This window comes from Cydia amplana, chromosome 4, assembly GCF_948474715.1.
Source record: "Cydia amplana chromosome 4, ilCydAmpl1.1, whole genome shotgun sequence".
Taxonomy (NCBI): Eukaryota; Metazoa; Arthropoda; class Insecta; order Lepidoptera; family Tortricidae; genus Cydia; species Cydia amplana.
In genome coordinates this window covers 1159412-1179467 of record NC_086072.1, presented here as the reverse complement: position 1 = coordinate 1179467, position 20056 = coordinate 1159412, and the positions used below count along the sequence as shown (strand labels likewise).

General features: G+C 38.5%; 1 long non-coding RNA gene across 1 annotated transcript in view; it reads right to left on the bottom strand.

Moving 5' to 3' along the window:
• Positions 1 to 20056, bottom strand: part of LOC134663122 (uncharacterized) — a 407475-nt gene that overhangs the window by 175401 nt on the left and 212018 nt on the right. The gene's annotated exons all lie outside the window — the stretch shown is intronic.

Below are 20056 nucleotides of genomic sequence, written 5' to 3'. Positions count from 1 at the left end.
TGGCACTTAGATTTATTGTCAAGTATGGTTAATTTCAGTGTCCATTAATCACTACCTCCAAAAGCACGATATTTTGTATATTGTCAAATACTTTTTATTTCATTGCATTAATCGTCATTTTTGTTAGTTAATGTTTTTGACTAAGAAGTCTAAGAGATTTCTACGCCAAGCGGATATTTAATCGATATAGTAAATTAGTATTTTTTATTCAAAAACAATTAGCTTCCTTCAATATTGTAAACAGCTATGTTTTATTTTACACGCTATATTTAATTTAAAAAAAATGTTGCTTGCTAAGTTGCGAAACAATAACGTGCTGGGTAACGGGTTAGCTGATTAAAGTGATTGACTATTATTATTTCGCGGATTAGCAATGTAATATTTTCGTTATAATTGATATGGATTTCCGGAAAGTAACGCATGATTCTATTAATTACGCTATATTAAAGGTATTCCAAGGCATACCAAATAATAATTAATATACACTGGTTTCTTATTAATTTACTTGTGCGTGTTAGTATTAATAATTATACTACAACGATATACTAATTTTACAATTTATAAAACTTGACACGACTCGCAGTAAATTTTGCGCGTACCAAACAGCAGAATCATATCAATAGTCAAACGTTAATCGATATTTAGCGCCATGAGTTCGGGTTCTTCTCCGAATGGCCTCTAAATTACTTTCTGGTTTGACCCATTGGTTGACTGGTAGAGAATGCTTTAAGGCATTAAGTCCGCCATTTGTACCTTCATGTATTGTGAAATAAAGATTAAAATAAATAAATAAAATTAAAGTAGTAAGGGTTACTCTCCGCAGACGAAAACAACGTAGTTATCTCAGTCGGCTTATTTATTGCAATAGCAACGTTATTACAATTAAACTGATACGTATCGAAGCTAATGTAACCTCAGTAGGCGTTTCGACAGAGACACCGCACTGTTATTACAATAGTTCGCAGGATTAATGTTGGAAGGTGTTCAATAACTTGAATGCAGCCAACCAAGCACTATTCCGCTCCTAGCGTTTGACATCGATCGGTAATTTGCATCTCGGAGGTCATGATTCTACGTCGACACATCGTTAGCGCGTTCTATCTCGGAGGTGGCGCCATCTCTTGACGAGTTTGGGTACTACATTCCCCCCCATTTGTTTCCGAGATGCCCCAGCGAGGGTAACTCACTGTTTCTTCGGTCGGCCACGACCCCGTGTGGGACGATCTTGTTGGGTAGCCTTGCGTGGTCGTCCTCGTTTCCTCAAAGGTTGAGCGGGAATAGGTAATTCATTGGCTGGGCCCGTGTAGGGTGTCAGCGCTGAAGCATGGTAGATTCCGAGGCACACATCAGGGTTCGAAGGATCTGCGACTGCATATGAAGAAGGTCCATGTTGTTTGGTGATTTGGTACGGACCGTCTCTCTTCGGGGCAAACTTGGCGCTGATGCCTTTATTGGCGGAACTCAGTGGGTGTAGCGACACCATAACCATGTTACCTTCAACGTAATCTGGCCTAGTCTGACGGGATTGGTCTGCCACCTCTTTCCTCTTTTCCTCTTCTATCTCTTGCACTTCTCTAGTTTTCTCCATTGTGTCTGCTAGTTGCAACAACTTCGGTGTTATCTCTGGTATGAAGTTTTCCGAGAGTACTATTTGCCGAAAGTCATTGTAATTGTCATCAATCGTTCTCAGTTGTCGCCCGAAGGTCAGGTAGGCTGGAGTGAGGGACGTCGACTTGCAGACCGCGGTGTTCATGGCGAACCTGATACTGGGGAGGTGGTCTGGCCACTCCCTATGGTTTTGTCCAATAATCATTGCTAACTGTGTTTTTAAATCCCGATTCTTTCTTTCTACGGGGTTCGCCTCGGGATGATATACGGGCGTATAGGCATGCTTGATCTTCAGACAGAAGGAAACTTGTTGCATGATGGCACTGACGAACTGCGGCCCGTTATCGCTGATCATCCTTCTAGGGAACCCGTAACGAAGGAAGACTTCGTTTATTAGGATCATCGCACATCTTTCCGCTGTAGCATCTTCCAATGCGAAGAGTTCTACCCAACGTGAGTTTATGTCTTCGATGATGAAGATCCAAGTTTTGTCGTCAGATGAAGGAGGCAATGGCCCAAAGAGGTCAAACGAAATCACTTCGAACCGCTGACTTAGTGCATGGGTCTGTAGGAGTCCAGCCGGTTTATAGTTAGAAGGCTTGTAACGCTGGCACTTGATGCAGAGTTTAACGTAGCTCTCAATGTACTTCCGCATGCCAATCCAATGATATCTACGTGATATGGCCTGGAACGTCTTATCAGCACCATAGTGACCTGCTTTAGGGTCATCATGATAGGTGGCCAACACATTAGCCCATTCGTGTTCCGGTACAACTAGTTGTGCCTCATCCGAATTCGAGTCTGATTTATGACGATACAGAAGGCCGTCGTTCATCAAGTAGCCCTTGCTACTCCAATATATGGCGTTTTCATTGCCTTGGGTGTCCTCCAATGCTTGTACTATTTTAGCCAGTCTCTCATCCTTAAGTTGTTCAGACCTTATTTCAGCAGGGCTGCGTGGTCGCAGGTCAACCGTGACCATACACACGCCGCATTCAGTTTGGGTGTCCTCCGTGCATGGTGGTCTTGATAAGGTATCTGCTACAACATTGACTCGTCCTGGGACGTATTTAACGTGGATATCTTGAGCCTGAAGCTGTAGAGCCCATCGAGCGAGTCTACCGGTCGGTGATTTCAGCTTCATCAGCCACTGTAAGGCCTGATGGTCGGTGACAATTGTAACAGGGGCTCCCTCAATATAACCCGCGAACTTCTTGATGGCCCACACGACAGCGAGCGCTTCTTTCTCTGTTGTCGAGTAGTTACGTTCTGCCGATGTTAGAAGTCTACTCGCGTATTCAATAGGGTGTTCTTCTTCCTTTTCACCTTGTACCAATACCGCTCCCAGTGCGTAATTACTCGCATCTGTCTTGATAGTATAACCTTTGGTAAAGTCTGCTTGCCCAAGTACTGGGGTTGAAGTGAGATAGGTTTTCAACTCTTTGTACGCTTTCTCTTGTTCAGGACCCCACGTCCATACAGCGCTCTTTTTCGTGAGTTTCGTGAGTGGCTCGGCGATGTCAGAAAAGTTCCATATGAACCGCCGGTACCAGGAACAGGTCTGCAGGAAAGACATCAGATGTTTCACGTTGGTCGGGGGAGGTCGATTTACAATAGCCGACACTTTCTCAGGATCAACTTGCAGACCGTCCGGAGTAATCAGGTGACCCAAGTATTTTACGCTGGTACAAACAAAGCGACACTTGTCTTTGTTGACAACGAAGTTATACTCCCTCATCTTGGAGAAAACATCTCTTAGATCAGACAGATGTTGTTCAAATGTCGTGGAGAAGATGATCAAGTCGTCTAAGTAGGCAAGTAGCTTGATATGGCCTAGACTAACACGGAATCTGTCTATTAACCTCTGAAAGGTCGACGGAGCATTCCGAAGTCCGAAGGGCATCCTTAGGAACTTGTAAATTCCGAAAGGCGTTATAAAAGCAGTCTTTGCTTGGTCACAATCTCGTACACGTATTTGCCAATACCCAGCCTTTAAATCTAAGGCTGACATGTAAGCCGTGGACTTTGCTTCATGCAGTAAGTCGTCGATGCGAGGGATTGGGTATGTGTCCGGCACCGTAATGGAATTTAACCTTCGGTAATCTACGCAGACTCGTACTTTCCCATTTGGCTTCGGAACCATTACAACTGGCGCGGCCCACGGAGATGTACAGGGCACGATCACTTTATCCGCTAACATCTTCTCGATTTCAGCTTTCAAAATTTGTTTCCTTTGTTCGGACAGCCTATAAGGAGGGACAGATATGGGCAAATGATTCTGCGTATCGATTATGTGTTCCACATCATTCACTGGATTGCCATTTGATTCGAATATATCTTTAAACTCTTGAAGCAAACCGTCGAGTTGTGCTGCTTGTATTTCATCCATAGTGGTAGATACATCTATGGCGCATAGACCCACATCATCAAAGAGCGTGGCCGTGTGCGGAGATAAGTTGTATTCAGCTTCCTCAATATTCTTTATGGCATCTCGCATCATGTATTCCATTCTTGGTGAATATCCATCGAAAAGAAGTATCTTCAGAGCAGTTAATTTTCGAAGGCAATGCGGCTTCTCCAGCCTTTGTAGACACTGCTTCGTCAGCAGCAATTGCTTGCCTTAACTGTCTCTTCCCTCGTTCCATATCAACAGGAGCAACTGCGATTTTAGGAGCATCTGTGATTTTGGAAGAAAATGCGATTTTAGGAGCAACTGTAGCTTTAGGAGCAGTCGCGTCTGGTTGCGTGAACATGATAAATCTCTCTTGGTATAGTTCAAACTCCTGGTGCGGTTGGTCTATGTAGCTCCACGTGAACTGTGCGATATTCAAAATCATGCCAGCCTTTTGCATAAGGTCGATTCCTAACAACGTACGGTTGTCATGGGACTGTTGTAGGACGATGAAAGGGGCGTGTAAACGACGACCACCAAGGTCAACTTCAGCCTCGAAAACTAGTACTCTTTGCAGTCTTGGAAGCCCATCCGCCAAGGTCACTGTAGCCATTTCTTCATAGAAAATCTGTCCACGCGCTTTTAGTAACCCATATAGTTCCAATGATGCAACGCTAATCTTAGCTCCAGTATCCACGTAGGCTTTACCTTTAACGCCATTGACCTCCAGAAACACCATTGGACGAGACCGCATCTCTAACTGTATATTTATAGCACAAAATCCTAAAGTGCCCTTCTTCTCAAGCGAATCACTGGGCTTGTTAGAGCATATCTTGCAGTTACTGCGATAGACCCCTGGTGCACCGCACCCATAACAGGAAAACTTCACATCGCTTGATGTTGGCAGAACAGTATCCGCTTGTCCATTACCCGCTTCCATTGTCTTTTTGCGTTTTCTACACTCTTCTATGACGTGGTCTAGCTTCTTGCAGAAATTACATCGAGATGCTTTCTTCGCACGTGTCGAGACCGAAGTGTCTGATTTGGAGGCTTCAGCAGTTTTATCGCTGGTTTCTTTCTTCCCTTCCCCCAGTGCTTTCTCTTTCAGTAAAGCTTCAGCGCTGCGTGCCTGCTTGAGAAGGTCATCAAAGTCTTTAACTTTCTCTATAGGGACTTTCTCCCTAATTTTAAGGTTTAACAGCCCATAAGTTATGTTAAGCTGCTGCTTCTGATTAAGGGCTTCATCGCTGGGAAGTTCGGAGAACAGCATTCTCTTTTTTGTGACGAAATCATCGGTAGAGACTCCTGGGCCTTGCTTGGTCCCGCAAGCTTCCAAATAAATTTCATATACGGGTTTCTTTGGAGCGAACGTGTTTCTTAGTGCTTCTTCAAATTTAGCCCATGTAGTGATGATGTTCTTGGTACCTTGCCACCATACTGCAGCCTCGTCTCGCAGGATTAAAGGTAGACCAGCTAGTGCGTCGCTGTCGGTTATATTTTCAAGCTTCTTGAAAACTTGCACCGCCGTAAGAAAAGCTTCAACTGTCTCTCTGTCCTTTTTACCGTTATAAGTAGCTTTGCATGACGTCATACTGCCTTTCCGATTACTTCCTATGCTGGCCAATAATTGCTGGAATTGCTCCTGAGTTAGGTTGACAGACATCTTGTCTTCAATTTTCCCTCCGAGAGCTTTCACTGGATAAGTTGTTTTCCTTCCGAGTCGTGTAACCACGTATCTGGGTTCGTTCGAGCCCGAGTTGGACGCCACTGTAGTAAGGGTTACTCTCCGCAGACGAAAACAACGTAGTTATCTCAGTCGGCTTATTTATTGCAATAGTAACGTTATTACAATTAAACTGATACGTATCGAAGCTAATGTAACCTCAGTAGGCGTTTCGACAGAGACACCGCACTGTTATTACAATAGTTCGCAGGATTAATGTTGGAAGGTGTTCAATAACTTGAATGCAGCCAACCAAGCACTATTCCGCTCCTAGCGTTTGACATCGATCGGTAATTTGCATCTCGGAGGTCATGATTCTACGTCGACACATCGTTAGCGCGTTCTATCTCGGAGGTGGCGCCATCTCTTGACGAGTTTGGGTACTACACTTTCATATTTTTTGACAACCGTATTATGATCTAAAAAACGCTACGATTTTTCAAAACCTGTACTAGCTGAACCCATCATCATCATCATAACTTAAGAGCTTTGCTCTTGTCGGTGGAATAATCGCCAATCATTCCTTTCTTGTGCCAGTCTTTTAATTACCTCATACGACGTATCATTTTTTATTTGGCTAAGATAGGTTATTCTAGGTTTCCCTTCTTCTCTTGTCTTTTCAATCCTGCCTTCCAAGATGTTCAGGAAAAACTTGTCATGCCGTATCAGGTGTCCTATACCATCATGCATCTCCTATTTCTTATTGTATTTAATAAGCATTGCTTTTTTCCTATCATACTCAGGACTTCTTCATTCAACTTCTTCTCAGTCCAGCTGATCCTTTCCATCCTCCGCCAACACCACATTTCGAACCCACTGCACCTTAAAGTCAGTATACAGCTCCTGATATTAGATATGCAGACGATTCATAATAAGCAAATTCACGGCAAGCACATTAATATGTATACGGCGGTGCGTCCCGGCGGCTCGTCTTTATTGCGCAAGCGCTTCCCGCCTTTGATTGATCGATTTCTCCTCAACGTTAGATTGTCTACATATTTCGTAGAGTATTTGTGTGAAAATTACCTTCAAGAACTACTTCAAAATATTACTAATATTAAGGATTTGATTGACTTAAAATATCATTCCGAAGGGTATTCGTATATTACGCACAGCCTAAAGGCCAGAGCACACCGGCTGCGTGTGAGTAGGCGTTCGCTGAAATGTTGGAACTGTGGACAATAAGATGTCTCGTCAGCGGTGTGCCGTCTCTCATAAGGATCTGTATATTACAACCCGTACGCGCACGCCTACGCACGCATCCGGTGTGCACAGGCCTAACCATTGAAACATTTGGAAAACAAATGTTGTAGAAGCCTATTAAGAAATAGTCTACCGTTACTTTTGCTACGTACTGCTGTACATATATGTATAAATAGACTATAAACAATAACTAGATAATCAATAAGAATAAAAAGGAAAGTGTGCGCAAACTATGCTAGTGATGGGAAATCTTTTTCTTCAAATTTATGTTCTGTTACTCACCGTTTAATGTCTCAATTTTCTACAGTTAACGTAATTTGTATTTTAATAAAATAGCGTAAGGTATAATCCAGTTCACTGTTTAAACTTTCACGATAGTCACACTTTTTTTTTCGGGACTTAATCATGTACCTATACCTACTTACTTGGAGGAGGGTCTTCCTCCGAGATTACGGGGACGACGCCGTCCTGGAAACGTCGGAGGTAATTTTAAAACTTAAATATACGCGATTAACCCCCTTATTCATAGAACTTAGCAATCTCTTATAAACCTTTGTTAATTTTTGTATAGGTATTTCTAACAAAAAGAAATGTCAGAATGACGTAAAGTCTATTTTTTTTTCGGTAGACTGAAATGACAGTTCATAGTATGAACATAAAATGTCATTTCATACTATGAAATGTCATTTTAGTCTACCGAATTAAAAAATAGACTTTACCTATAGGGAGAAACGATTATCAGCGGTATGTTTAATTTAACATTTTTTTTGAATAACGGTCATAAAGACCCTGTTAAAGTAAATAATAATATAGGTACCTAGTTCGGTAATTCCGATTACTTCAGAATGTCAGATAATTTAATAAGGATAGGTTTAAACAATTCAAATATATTTGGTTGAATGACCTGCGGGATCTCATGTCCAAAGAGTATGGTCATGAATTTATGATCAGGTTCTTTTTAGGGTTCCGTAGCCAAATGGCAAAAAACGGAACCCTTATAGATTCGTCATGTCTGTCTGTCCGTCTGTCTGTCCGTCCGTATGTCACAGCCACTTTTCTCCGAAACTATAAGAACTATACTGTTGAAACTTGGTAAGTAGATGTATTCTGTGAACCGCATTAAGATTTTCACACAAAAATAGAAAAAAAAGCGGCCAAGTGCGAGTCGGACTCGCCCATGAAGGGTTCCGTATTTAGGCGATTTATGACGTATAAAAAAAAAACTACTTGCTAGATCTCGTTCAAACCAATTTTCGGTGGAAGTTTACATGGTAATGTACATCATATATTTTTTTTAGTTTTAACATTCTCTTATTTTAGAAGTTACAGGGGGGGGGACACACATTTTACCACTTTGGAAGTGTCTCTCGCGCAAACTATTCAGTTTAAAAAAAAATGATATTAGAAACCTCAATATCATTTTTGAAGACCTATCCATAGATACCCCACACGTATGGGTTTGATGAAAAAAAAATTTTTGAGTTTCAGTTCGAAGTATGGGGAACCCCAAAAATTTATTGTTTTTTTTCTATTTTTGTGTGAAAATCTTAGTGCGGTTCACAGAATACATCTACTTATCAAGTTTCAACAGTATAGTTCTTATAGTTTCGGAGAAAAGTGGCTGTGACATACGGACGGACAGACAGACGGACAGACAGACAGACAGACATGACGAATCTATAAGGGTTCCGTTTTTTGCCATTTGGCTACGGAACCCTAAAAAACAATAAATTTTTGGGGTTCCCCATACTTCGAACTGAAACTCAAAAATTTTTTTTTCATCAAACCCATACGTGTGGGGTATCTATGGATAGGTCTTCAAAAATGATATTGAGGTTTCTAATATCATTTTTTTCTAAACTGAATAGTTTGCGCGAGAGACACTTCCAAAGTGGTAAAATGTGTGTCCCCCCCCCCGTAACTTCTAAAATAAGAGAATGATAAAACTAAAAAAAATATATGATGTACATTACCATGTAAACTTCCACCGAAAATTGGTTTGAACGAGATCTAGTAAGTAGTTTTTTTTTATACGTCATAAATCGCCTAAATACGGAACCCTTCATGGGCGAGTCCGACTCGCACTTGGCCGCTTTTTTATATAAATAAGGAACGTTTTAAATACTTCACAACTTGCCGCTACGAAAACAGAATTCATATCTTTTTTCATTGGGTCATATTTTAGTGTAGTCAGCTATAAATAGTTATTTGTACAACAAGAGATCAAAGTTTGATATTTCTTCGAGTGCTTATTTTAAGTCCCGTGCAAGCGAAAGATTCTATAATAGATTCACGAGCGTAGCGAGTACTACACGCTTTTGCAGTTCGAATAATGCCGATTCTCAAAATTACAACTATTACAAGAGACTACCAATTTAGACCAAATAATACCCTGAGCACAGTTGGAACTATGACAAAGTGACGTTATTATAGTCCATACTGCTTGTGAATTTGACACCGTTCCATGCTGTTCAAGGGTTATATTTCTCTGAGGGCCTACTGCGAAAACCGAAATTCGCAAATTGCGGGCATCTTTTTCTTTTACTCCAATGAAGGCGTAATAAGAGTGACAGAGAAAGATGCCCGCAATTTTGCAAAATTCTATTTTCGCCGTGCTATAGCACTGAGCATATTTCTGAGCGTACATGGCTGCATTCTCCGACCAAAATCGTCTTAGAATTTGCAAAGATATTTGCGTGCTTGCAAGAAGCATATATAAAAGTCTTAAGTGTATACGATTGACAATTTTATCTCGTTGAAATAAGGTGTAATTTTGTATTCGTATTTTGTAAGTTGAATGCTATAAGGAGAGGACAGACCATCTTGAGATGTCGTGTCGACAAATCGTTTCCGAGTAATGAGTCCACTTGTCCGATTACGACATTAGGAGGTAGTCGATATGATTACGATAGATCAGAGATGACTACTAGTGTGGGGTAAACCGATCAATTATTAGCTTTTTTTTAACGTCGCTAAATCCTTTTTATTTTCTCTACATAATTATGGTCTTATTTGTAAAATTTGAATGCTAACTTACATGTACCTACTGAAATACTTTTGAAATTTAATCTAAAAGATTACATACACTTAGTATATTTATTTATTATTAAATTGTACAACGGTACTTAATCGCGTATTTAAGTTTTAAGATTTACCTCCGACGTTTCAAGGACGGCGTTGTCCCGTGGTCTTGGAGAAGACTGGCTAAAGTTGACATCAACATCTAATAATCAATTTAATAATGTGTAAAAATCGTGAAAGTTTAAATCAGTACATTTATTTACTTTGGATAACAAGATTCTACATTGCAATAATTACATATACTTAGGTATGATTAAAAATTAATGATTAAATTTTACACTTTTAATATATGAGTATTAATTTGATGTGCATTGTCTAATCATAAGGTTTATTTCAATAGATTTAACACAATTTGTCAAGATTGTTATCATACGCAGTATCTAAACATCTGCTGAATACCATGAAGGCCAACATTAAATAAATGTCTGATTGAACAAAGACGCCATCTTGACCCGAAATTACAGTCACGGATCTGATACTCCAGTCAACGAAGGATTTAAGTCACAAGAGCCAATGTCTGTTTTTATAGGGTTCCGTACTGAAAGGGTAAAAACGGGACCCTATTACTAAGACTCCACTGTCCGTCTGTTTATCTGTCCATCTGTCTGTCATAAGGCTGTATCTTATGAACCGTGATAGCTAGACAGTTGACATTTTCACAGATGATGTATTTCTGTTGCCGCTATAACAACAAATGCTAAAAAATACGGAACCCTCGGTGGACGAGTCCAACTCGCACTTGTCCATTTTTTTTAACTATGTAATACTTCCCAAATGAAATACATAATATGGAACGCTCATTTGTTTCTTGCATAGGAAATGTATGACGTAGTTATAGTTAAATAAAAATTACGCTCATTTAAAAATAACATGCGACATTATGAAACTGAGAATGAACATTCAAGTAACCGTAAGTCTGACGACCGGTCTGGCCTAGTGGGTAGTGACCCTGCCTGTGAAGCCGCGGTCCTGGGTTCGAATCCCAGTAAGGGCATTTATTTGTGTGATGAGCACAGATATTTGTTCCTGAGTCATGGTTGTTTTCTATGTATTTAAGTATTTGTATATTATATCTATCGTTGTCTGAGTACCCACAACACAAGCCTTCTTGAGCTTACTGTGGGGCTTAGTCAATTTGTGTAAAAATGTCCTATAGTATTTATTTTATTATTTATTATTTGTTTATTTATAAGTAACGGACATCATTATCTGTTAAATTATACTTTAAAGAAAATAGAGTGAGTAGACTTTTCTTATAATATTCGACAAAAGAAAATTAAATATTGAACTCAACTTGAAGTAATCGTGATTATTCAAATATTCTGTACAATTTTACGATGATAGGTACGATACAAGTTTCTTATAAAATCTAGTTTCTTGTAAAACCTTAAATATACACTAAACTTGTCCTCATGTTAATTTTTAATTAAAGATTTTGCATTTTTCCTTTAATCATTTTATATGTAGTATCGCTCGCAGACGTGACTCATTTATAAAAAAAATAGTTTACGTCTTCGTTGAATGGACTATGAGTGAAAACGAAGCTCACTCAATCAGCGATATTGACTTAACACTAGCCGACTACCGCCACGCCTTGAGCAAATTAGGCACGGCTGTATGACAAATATTGACAATGACAAGGATTCTTGGTTAAATCGAAACCTTTAGACAATAGTTATTTGTACAACAAGAGATCAAAGTTTGATATTTCTTCGAGTGCTTATTTTGAGTCCCGTGCAAGTGAAAGATTCTATACTAGATGAATCTAATTTAGAATCTTGAGCGTAGTAAGGGACTCAAAAGCGCACGAGATGTAAATAACTTTGATCTCGTGTAGTTCACAAAACTTTTCACCTCAGCAGTGAGAACATATTAGAGAACCCGAAAAATGTATTCCTTCTTCATCACTTACCTACTTATTCACTCATGTTTTCTTAAGATATACCAACAATTAAGTTTACACCTCAGCAGCTCGAACAAGGGTACTTTGCTACTTAAAAACAGTGAGCAAAATCGAATTTTGCTCATTGAGTGAGACAAAATGAGCAAAATGCGATTTTGCTCACTGTTTTTAAGTAGCAAAGTATCCTTGTTCGAGCTGCTGAGGTGAAAACTTAATTGTTGGTATATCTTAAGAAAACATGAGTGAATAAGTAGGTAAGTGATGAAGAATACACATATTATTTACATCTCGTGCGCTTTTGAGTCCCTTACTACGCTCAAGATTCTAAATTAGTATAGAATCTTTCGCTTGCACGGGACTCAAAATAAGCACTCGAAGAAATATCAAACTTTGATCTCTTGTTGTACAAATAACTATTGGTGCGAAATCAGAAAAGCGTGGTGTATGTGACGAAATTTTCTTGATACGTCTGATAAATAAACTGAAATGTATTATATCTTTTAGCATGTTTTTTTCGTATATTATTATTTTACTATAGTATACATTGTATATTTCAGTAATTTATACATAGTAGGTAATGTGACTAGAATAAATTTTAAAGTGAAAAGACTACTGAGTGAGACTCACGGCCTTTGGATAGATACTCCAGCGCTTTGCCAACTGAGCCACCTCGACCTCATCCATAGCCAGCGAATCTTTCCACCATATGGGTCTCACCAAAGGCAGTAATTTTTCCTCTTTTAAATTTATTCTAAGTTTAATGGCTCCTTATGGATGGCTCCTTCACACATCAGCTCAATCTCGAGATGTTAGCATGGAAGAGTGGCCTCAGTTGTTGATCATTGATAAACTTTATCTCTTTGCATTAAGGTTTACAAATGATCAGGTAATTATACCAATAATCGCACTAACAATAACACCTTCTGGCCATAGTAGTCCTTATGTCTTCGAAACATGGTGTAAAATGGTCTGTCATGTCAACAGTGGTGCACAGCTTTCATCACGTATTGCCGCATTATGGGCATTATGGCAAATATCGCTGCAATTTGTCAAATGGCCGCCATTCGTAACGCGCGACTTATGGTTACCAGCTACCTACTGTGTAACGACGAAATCATAGGAAAGTAGTGTTGCCAGCCTAGCCAAGGTGACAATCGCTGTGGCTTTGACAACAAAACGCATTGTGTCTCTCTATCACTCTTCCATATTAGTGCGACAGTGACAGTTGCGTTTCGATCGCTACGGAGCGTAAGATTGGCATGTTGGCTACGCGGCCTGTTTACTGTTTTATCTCCACATTTAATATAAGCTCCCTATGATGTGTTCAAGAACTGCATGTTACGACCGCAATTGAGCAATTTGATCACACTGTTTGCAATTTACATTTAATTTTGTACAAAATGTCATCTCGAGTGATACTAGAAATAAGGTCCATGTGATGAGATGTTCGTAATTTGACTGTCATTTAATCGATATCGACGTTATTAATAACATCACAGTACAAGTTAGAAACTCTTTAAATCTCTATCCCTACTAAATTTAATCTCAATTGGGGCAGTACATTAAGCCTGTAGGTGTAACAGGCAAACCAACAGAGCTACTTTAAGATATTATTAAGAGTAAATAAGAGCGATTACAGCGGCAGTTAAGCCTTAGGGGGCTTTGTTCGCTGTCATAATTTTTGAAATGTATATGCTTTGTGTTATTTAATAAAAATAAATGAAAAATAAAAATACTTTCGCACTTATAATGTTATAAACAGGAATTATATTTCAAGATAACTTTAAAAATTTGTGCAAAAGTGTCCCATAATATTTATTTATTTAAACCATTGTTAAAAACAAATATGTATACCAATAAGATGTACATTGTAATGTAGATTCACTTTAAGTACTTGTTTACGCAACACGATTGCCATCAATCAACTCATCCTTCGTTGGGTAAGCAGTGAGTGAACCAATTCTCCTGACACCTGTAGCAAATTTCACCAATTATATTGGTTACCGACTAGGAATTCCATACTGTTGGTTGGGGTCTAATTTACTAGCGGTCGGAGAGAATCATAAATCATAAGTAGGAAAATTAGCCAGTTAGAGCCTGACCAGCAATATAATGATCACGCGCCATGTTGCGGAATTTCTCTGGAACTATTTTTTTCATACTATACTAAACTGTTACACTATTCTTGGTCAGACTTTAACTAATAGGTTGTCATGTGCAAATATTAATAATCCAAAGTTTTTAGCAACAGGTACTACTTGTCTTCTAAGCAGCCTGCTACTTTTTTGCGTAGAATTAGTAATTCTTCTCCTTGTCTTTTCATCCTTTAAGGGATGATTTCTGCGACATATATGTACATAATTTCATAATCTTATTTTATTTCCTGGTACCCAAGCTAGAAACTATAAATTTCTATACCTAACAAATTTAACCTAAATCGGTTTAAGCGTGAACAGGTAAGAGACAGAGTTATTACCATTAGTCTATTACTTTCCCATTTATAATATTAAGTAAGGATTAAATTACACATAAAACGATCAGTGATGATTTGATGATAGTTGCGTGATGGAATGGTATCGTGCACGTATACCAGCGTCGACACAATTAAATGCAGATTATAGATAAGCCTTACAACACAAGACATAAGATCTACTATTGACCAGTTAAGTATGTTGCTATTAGTACCATCGTTGATACATATATCTGATCATTGTTAAACCTTATGGCAATGACTTAAGGTCTACTTAAGATCAGTTAAAGGTGTTGATGTGTGTAACCGCTTGGTAGCACAAGTATTACAAATTGTCATCGACAGTAATCATAGTAATTTACTCGATCAATTATAACTCTTTGATTTGACCGACTTGTATGAATATTTGCAGTTAGTTAAACATGGATTTCGTAGACTAATCACTAAGTCTAAAATTTCGTTTATAACTTATCACTACATCAATCGCTACATTCGCTACATAGTATATGAACGCTGAAAACAATACACTCTTTTTGTTTGGGCAGTCGTGTAAAAATAAAACAAAGTCGCTTCCCGCTGTCTGTCATTATGTATGCTTAGGTCTTTAAAACTACGCAACGGATTTTCAAGCGGTTTTTTAATAGATAGAGTGATTCAAGAGGAACGTTTATGTATAATTTGTTTACCCGTGCGAAGTCGGGGCGGGTCGCTAGTACACTATAAAATATATCACACAACTCAGTCCTCTTATCTGTGGTATTTAATATGCTAACAGTAGAAATATAAAATGTAGGTAAATACTAATAAGTAAAATGACTTCACACTAGCTATACTTAGGTAATAAAATGTCTTCGTGAAAAAGCTGACGAACTTTTCTTCACCGCGCGCAGTAAGGAAATTCGATTTATTTAAACATCCTCGCAAAATACACTTGTTTAAAAAAAATAAGTTAACGTTCTTGAAATAAATAAACTGAGGAACACTCTCGACAAATTGTCATTGACTACAATTATCGACATAGCATGTCACACTTTACATGGTCAAAAACGTTGGTCAACGTACCGTTGTTTCATTATTATTCCTTATGAGTATTCCTATCATGAGAATTGGTCTATAAAATACCAGAGATATCAAAACGAAATAAGCAATAACGGTTTGTTTTTTTGTCACTTTGCTTTGGTCATTTGTATGTAATTATGTACCTAAACACTTTATTGTACATCATAAGACAGGTTAAGATACAATTAAAAAGAAAGTATACAATGTACAAAGGCGAACTTATCTTTATAAGAAGCTAAGCTTTTTGCTACAAGAAGTGCTAGTCATGTGTACTAAGTCGAAGGTTCTAGGTTCGAATCCAACTTCTGTATGGAACGTGAGTGACCTTTAAAATTAAACCGTTGTTATTCAACTAAATTTGAATTCAAATACCAAATGATAGTCACTTTAAAAACTATTAAACCTCTTTAGGATACAACCAGGATTGACATCATTGCAAAACAATGCACTCAATAAATTAATTTATACTAAATTAGACACTTGCAAACGATCTTGTCAGAAGCGGTTATTAAAAAAAAAACCTACAGTTTAGACATTTCTACCACTACTACCCTCACATCTCCGTCAAGGTAGTTGGAAAAAAGGACTCGCGTTCCAAGGGTTCCGTACATTAAGCCCGACTCACGCTTGACTGCACATTTCTAATAGGTTTTCCTGTCATCTACAGGTAAAGAACAATGATGTGTATTTTTTTCCAAAATTTTAGACCCATTAGTTTCGGAGATAGAGGGGGGGGGGACAGACAGATAGACAGATGCACGAGTGATCCTATAAGGGTTCCGTTTTTTCCTTTTGATGTACGGAACCCTAAAAATTAGACAATTTGACTTAGGTACCTACATTAAAACGCGCATCGCTTTTAACACAAACTACTAGGCTATCAAGGAACCTAGTAATTATCGTAACGCATAAATGCGTTGATGGCCGATAGGTAATTGGAGTGCGTTCGTTAGTCCAGTCAACGAGGCTGGAGGAAAAGCCGAGAACGCTTCGAGGAAAATGGCTGATAATGATAGTCCAGTCAAAGTGAAAACAGGCGAGGTAAATGGTTTCAGAGTGGGACTTAAATCATAATACATTAACAAGGCCGTAATATGTTATATAGTTACTCGTAAAGTGCATTCCGGCAAAGTAAAATTTCGAAAAATGAGAAAAAGTCTATAAAATATATGAATAAGTATTATTACACAATCTTCAACATTTATTATAATGAAAGTAATTTTACAAGATAAATATGAAACATTAAAAACCTAAAGGTGCCTGGCGCATCGCCCCAGGACGCTTGCTGCGTTTCCTTCAGACAATCTTACACAAATCAACTTTAGTCCCACAGTTGGCTCAAAAAGTCTTGATTTACCTCAAATAGTTACCTATTTGATTGCTATGTGCACGGCATTCACAAAACTTACGCGAAGGATCGTAAAAGCATTACAGGCCATATTTGTGTGTCACGATTAAAATGCGCGGAGCGTCTGTAATCATGATGGGAATTTAATACACAGGTCAATTCGAACGTACTTAATACTCTGAAATTAGAATGATATCTAAATAAGATAATCCGTGCGTCTCGCTTGCGCCAAGACAAGTACGAGCGAAATATGACATCACATCGATATCATTCTGATATCAATGTACAGTAAGCTGCCGAGATAACTGACTGCGGGGGTCAGTTATCTTTGCAGCTCACTGTACCTACATGCGTTCGAATTGGCCTGATGCCGCATTCGAAGTTTGCATTTTATCTCAATATGATGTTCTTTCTCTGCCTATGTATGCAGGTTTCCTCACGGTACCTACAAAAAAAGCGAAAAGCTATTTCGTACTTAAGTTACGAAAGAAAATACAAATAAACGCTATTCTATTCTAACAAAAAAACTGTGGTTCGAGCTGATTCCTGTACCTATAGTAGGTATTTATATTTCATTTGTAAGTATGTAAGATATCTTTACGACGAGCACGTTAATGACATGTTTTTGCCAATCGCTAATACCCCAATCAATTCTAACATGTATAAATAATCGTTGGGAACAAAAACTGTTCAAGGCGACGTTGCATTGCAACATGCGCGTGCACATGCGTGGAAAAAGGGCCTATAGTCCACCAAACGAAGGAAAATATGGAAGCTATCTACGATCTCTAAAATACCAAATGGTCTTATAATATATAATGGTGTAAAGCTACAAATGTGTAGCAAGCCAAATTATTGCTTAAATTATAGTATTTGGACTTGTGAGAAATGTGAGTTAAAAACTGACAATCGTCAGTTATTAAGTAACTCACATTTATTGAGGTCTATCGCGAAATTTATTTTATTACCTTTATTTATCGACGTTTCGACACAGGTTCACTGATCGTGTTCGCGGTTAACTGATGTCCCGGCAAAATGTCAAAACAGAGATTTGTGCAACACCCGACGAAAAGTGTATGAAAAAGTTTGGGGTAGACATCACATATTCTTTGACAGTAAAAAGGGGGTTTAGGCTAACTATAACCTGTTTGAATTGTAATAATTAATTATAGATTTAAATAGGAATCCAATACAAATGATTTTTGCAATCTCGATAACGGTGATGTAATTTAAATTTGATTATGATAGGGACTTCACTTTTGACATTTCCCAAACTTCGATCCCGGTAACGTAACATCACTACATCAGTTTAGATCGTAAGTATCGGAAGTAGTCATAGCTTTTCCCTCATACAATATTCAGCAGCCGATTATGCGCCGGCGACGGATTTGAATAAGTAGTTGCGCTGCTTGTGTTATTTTTAACTATAGTTCGTTTTTTCTAGCATTAGAAAAAGACTGCGCGATCTTGACGTGTCTTTTAACACATTTAGTGCCGAAAACCCGACTATCGGGTCTTTTATGATTTCGTTCCCAGGCCGACCGACCCGATAGTTGGGATCGTGGTACTATTACAGCTTTATATGAACTTTTTGTGGCCTGGCGCGGATGTCTTATTTGGCTGGGTGGCGAATGTGTTAATTAAAAAACGCTTTTTAAAAACCAGTAACTATTTTACTTATGAAAACAAAAGAATGTAAATAATCGTATATGATTCATAATTGTTACATATTTGCCGTGACTTAATTTTCAAAAGTGTTTTTCAATAAAAAGACACGTAAAGATTGTTTACCTTTTTTCTAATGCTAAATAAAAGAAACAAACTATTTATACAATACCATTTAATATACATACTAGTATATCGATAATCATTTGAGAAATGTGATCTGTAGAAAAAAGCCGGACAGTGGGACATCTGTAGGGCTAGCACAGGAGGGGCGGGCGCGACACGCCAGCGAGATATATTACCCGTCCCCCTCTAATTAATACAGTTAGACAAAGTGGGAGAATCTATAGCGAGATAGGTACTGTAGCGCCCCTCATGTGCCCAAGCTGAATCGGAGACCTTCGCTCTCGCTCGGAAAGTAGATTACACCATAATGAAACTATAATGCAATGCAAAAGAGGTTTGTTTAATCATTTAAATAATGAATGTAAATAGAGCTGTTTTGAAAGGGCTGCAGTTTATTTTGTGGAACAAATGGTGTTGGGCAGCTTCCCTTTGGCTTAGGCAAGCCCTAATAAATAAGCATTATTTCTACATAATAACCTTCACTTAACTACATATAAAAATTACATAATAACTAGAATAGTAAACTATATGCCTTTACACTACCGCTGGGTGATCAAGTGTCAAAATTCATATTCATATTATATAATTATTCATAATGTCATTCTTCCTCTCGATTCCATGGATTTTTGCCACGGATCATGGGAGTCTGGGGTCCGCTTGACAACTATTCCAAGAATTGGCATGGGCACTAGTTTTTACGAAAGCAAACTTACCTCTTCCAGCCCAGATAAAACTAGGCTTTTTTGAGATTAGTCCAGTTTCTTCACAATGTTTCCTTACCCGAAAAGATACTGGTAAATATCAAATTTTAATGATATATCGTACATAAGCCGCCGGATTTGAACCCGCAACCTTTGGTTTGATAGTCGCACGCTTACCGCTATGCCACCAGCTCTCTTATACGACTATATATTCATAATCATTCTTTAAATATGCGTCACTCTGGTCAGTAGGTCAAATGACCTGGCCGCGTAGCCAACATGCCAAGCGCTACGGAGCGTAAGCGATTGGCATGTTAGATACGCGTCCAGTTATAGAGACCGTGTGTTTTGGCGGGTCTGTAATTTTCATCGAAAACTTAAACTGGACTTACACTTTCCGCCAATATACAAGGCGCTCCTTGCTGTCCCTATTATTTCAAGACTCTGCAAACAGTCCTGCAAGCAAAAAGTCCATTAATATAGTAAAGTACAACAAACAGTATTTCACATCCAGCGTGACCATGATAAGACAGCTCAGCCTGGGTAAAATGAATGAGGAAAATAAAATAGAAACTAATCTACGTAACAAGGTACATAGGCAACAATTTTGAAAATTGCTAACCATTCATACTATTAGAAGCACTTTCTGTGGGTAGATCTGATATTTGTGATATACGCATGTGGGTAAGTAAATAAAGTACAAGTTAGTCTCAGCCCGAACTTGGTGTTTGATTTACATCCTTAACATGGCGCAGCCGAAATAAAAGAATCTACATA